A 4,124-nucleotide genomic window follows, 5' to 3' on the forward strand; every position below is an offset into this window, starting at 1 on the left:
ACTGGGCAGCCGGTTTGACCGGCTGCAGGTACTTGTTGAGGCTCGCGGTGTAGAGCACCACCTTGTCGGCGTCCTTGCCGCCCGTCTCGGTGATAGCCTCCATCGCGTCGGTCTCCAGCACAATGTCGGGCAGGCGCGCCTGTTCACCTCGAAAAACAGCACCGAATCGGCCTCTGCGGGCACCGGCGCGGCCTCGCCGCTCCTGAGCGTCCCCCGTCGTTCTGTATTCGGCGCGCATGGTCCCGGTCCCGGTCTGCTCTCCTGCCGCCGCTTCTCATCGGCCTCCCCGTGCGCGTCGTTGCCGCCTCCTCCTCGCGTCGCTTGGCCCTCTTCCCTCCTCCTTCGCTCGTACTCGGCCTGGCGGCGCATGTCGTAATAGATCCTACGCGCGCGCGATAATACCGCCAACATGACTGCGCGGCCGGCCGCGTTTGTTAGCTGACCGATCCCCCCACGTGTACACGTGCGTGTCCCCAGGTCGACGAAGGAGCCGCACCAGCTCTGGATCAGGATGACCCGGCCCCCGGAGGGCCTTGCGCCCTCTTCTTCTTCTTCTTCTTCTTCTTCGAGGCGATTGTACTGTACGTCGAAAGAAAAAGACGAGTCATCAGTGACAGTGCGCACGACCCTACACCACAAGCAGCAGGCCAATGTGTGCGATGAATGGAACCCACCTGCCCGTCCTTCAAGAAGAGACTTTGGTTCGGCCTTGTACTTACTTACTTACTACTGCCGTCAGGCATCGCCGGCCGGAGCTCCCGCATTCGATTCATGAGATGTTCGGCGCACGTCGCCAGCGCATCTGGAGCTTTTCGTTGCTCTCGAAGAGAAGTTGATGCACATGTTGCTCGTCGAAGCTGTTGATTGTATGACCTGCCTGCAGAAAATGGCGCGTACCATAATCGGCCACGAGAAAAGCGTGTTAGTAGTAGGCAAGAGCCGCGTTGCAACTGCATGAGCATGACTAAAATCGAAAGAGCCGAGAGCTCTCTATATAAAGGTACCTTGAAGTTTTCGAAGCCAAAGATTCGTCGAAATCGAGCATGCCAATGAACGATTTGGGCAGCCTTTGGGCTTGTGGATGACCCGGTTGATCGATCTCGACTCCACTTACGTCCCATAGATGCGCGCGCGCGCTGGCATTTGTGATCCCCTGCGTGAGACTCCTCTTCAAATAGATTGTTATTTTTTGTTTTTATTTCAGCTGAAGAAGAAAAGAAAGAAAAGAAAAAAGAAAAAAAGAGAGAGAGAGACGAAGACGAGGGAGTCCGTGTCGTCGTCGTCGTCGTCGATGAAGAGGGCGTCTGTGTCGCAGATGAAGATGGCATCCCTGTCGTCGTGGATGAAGATGGTGTCCGTGGTCGTCGTCGTCATCGAAGAAGACTGGTGGCGTCCGTGTTGTGTCGTAGTCGATGAAGATACACCTGGTGTGGTGTTGTTGGCGAACCACCAGTGGCGTCTGTGTTGTTGTTGTTGATGAAGATCGGTGGCATCTGTGTCATCGTCAATGAAGATTGGTGGTGTCTGTGTTGTCCGTCGTCGTTGTCGTTGCGCGAAGATCAGTGGCGTTGGCGAAGACCCGAGGCGTCCGTGTTGTCGTGTCACTCGTCGGCGATGGTTGAAGATAGCTTCCGCGTCTCTCACGTCCACCTGAAATATAACATATAACATATAACATATAACAGATAGCCTGTGGTTGGGTCGTAAGTGAAGGTGAAGGTCCATGGTGTAACATATAACATATAACATATAATCCTGTGTCTGCGTGGCATCCGCGTTGTCGTGTCGCTCGTCGGCGATGGTTGAAGATAGCTTCCGCGTCCCTCGTGTTCCACCTGAAATATAACATATAACATATAACATATAACAGATAGCCTGTGGTCGTGTCGTAAGTGAAGGTCCATGGTGTAACATATAACATATAACATATAACAGATAATCCTGTGTCCTTGTGGCGTCGTCGATGAAGATCTGCGAACAACACACCGAGCCTGATGATGGAAGGGAGTATGCATAAGTGACCAAGCTTGATGATGGAGCTGAGCTTATGATGCACTGAGCTTGACAATGGAGCTGAGCTTGATCAACATACCGAGCTTGATGATAGAACTGAGCCTGAACAACACACTGAGCCTGATGATGGAAGGGAGTATGAATAAGTGACTGAGCTTGACGATGGAGCTGAGCTTGATCAATGTACCGAGCTTGACAATGGAGCTGAGCTTGACTGACGTACCTAGCTTGACCATGGAACCGAGCCTGAACAACGCACCAAGCCTGATGATGGAGCCGAGCTTGAATGATGCACTGAGCTTGACAATGGAGCTGAGCTTGATCAATGTACTGAGCTTGACGATGGAACTGAGCTTGACTGACGTACCAAGCTTGACAATGGAACTGACCCTGAACAACACACCAAGCCTGATGGTGGAAGGGAGTATGAATAAGTGACTGAGCTTGATGATGGAGCTGAGCTTGATTGATGTACCAAGCTTGACGATGGAACTGAGCTTGACTGATGTACTGAGCTTGATGATAGAACCGAGCATGAACAACACACCGAGCCTGATGGTGGAAGGGAGTATGAATAAGTGACTGAGCTTGATGATGGAGCTGAGCTTGAACAATGTACTGAGCTTGATGATGGAACTGAGCTTGACTGACGTACCGAGCTTTACCAACGTACCAAGCTTGATGATGGAGCTGAGCTTGACCAACGTACCTAGCTTGACCAACCAATCCACGCTTGCACGCTGAACCGAGCTTGACCGACGGAGCTGCACTTGCACGCCGAACCGAGCTGACCGATGGAGCCGCGCTTGCACGCTGAACTGAGCTTGACCGATGGAGCTGCGCTTGCACGCCGAACCGAGCTTGACCGACGGAGCCGCACTTGCACGCCGAACTGAGCTTGACCGATGGAGCTGCGCTTGCACACTGAACTGAGCTTGACCGACAGAGCAGTGCTTGAATGTTGACCTTGAAGTCGAAGGGATCGGCCACCTCACCCGACTGCCAACCAACAGCTCACCGAGCACTTACCTCTCAGCTCTCTCAGCAACCAGCACGACACCACGCCACCACAGCACAAAGGTTGCTGAGATCACTTCAAGATAAGCACTTGGCTTGCTGTCGGCCAACAGGCAGGTCCTGCTGGGAAACAGAATAAAAGAAAGGTGCTGCCCGTCTCTCTTTATGGACAGCGTCAAGTGATCCATGCTCAGTCTTGCACAATCAAAGCATACCTTGTGTTGAACACTGAACTGAGCTTGACTGATGGAGCCACGCTTGCACGCCGAACTGAGCTTGACCGACGGAGCCGCGCTTGCACGCCAAACTGAGCTTGACCGACGGAGCCGCGCTTGCACGCCGAACTGAGCTTGACTGATGGAGCCACGCTTGCACGCTGAACCGAGCTTGACCGACAGAGCCGCACTTGCACGCTGAACTGAGCTTGACTGATGGGGCCGCGCTTGCACGCCGAACTGAGCTTGACCGATGGAGCCACGCTTGCACGCCGAACCGAGCTTGACCGATGGAGCCGCGCTTGCACGCCGAACTGAGCTTGACCGACAGAGCCATGCTTGAATGTTGACCTTGAAGTCGAAGGGATCGGCCACCTCACCCGACTGCCAACCAACAGCTCACCGAGCACTTACCTCTCAGCTCTCTCAGCAACCAGCACGACACCACGCCACCACGTCACCACGGCACAAAGGTTGCTGAGATCACTTCGAGATAAGCACTCGGCTTGCTGTCAGCCAACAGGCAGGTCCTGCTGGGATACTACACAGACGGAGCTAGGTAAGTAATCAAACAACACAACCTTCCTTGAAGAGATGACGTACTTATGGCAGGCCAATGGTACGCCACATCGATGATGCACTTGAGAAGAGCCGTCCCTTGAAGGTTGCTGCAGGCCTCACTCTCGCTGGCCTCCTCCTCCGATGGGGCTTGACCATGTGGTCCTCCTTGATGTGGACCTCATCAATGCAGACCTCCTCGACGCGGACCTCCTCGATGCAGACCTCCTTGATGCTGACCTCCTCGACGCCGACCTCCTCGACGCCGACCTCCTCGATGCCGACCTCCTCGACGCCGACCTCCTCGATGCCGACCTCCTT

The sequence above is a fragment of the Acanthamoeba castellanii genome, assembly GCF_000313135.1.
Source record: "Acanthamoeba castellanii str. Neff unplaced genomic scaffold scf7180000084777, whole genome shotgun sequence".
Taxonomy (NCBI): Eukaryota; Discosea; order Longamoebia; family Acanthamoebidae; genus Acanthamoeba; species Acanthamoeba castellanii.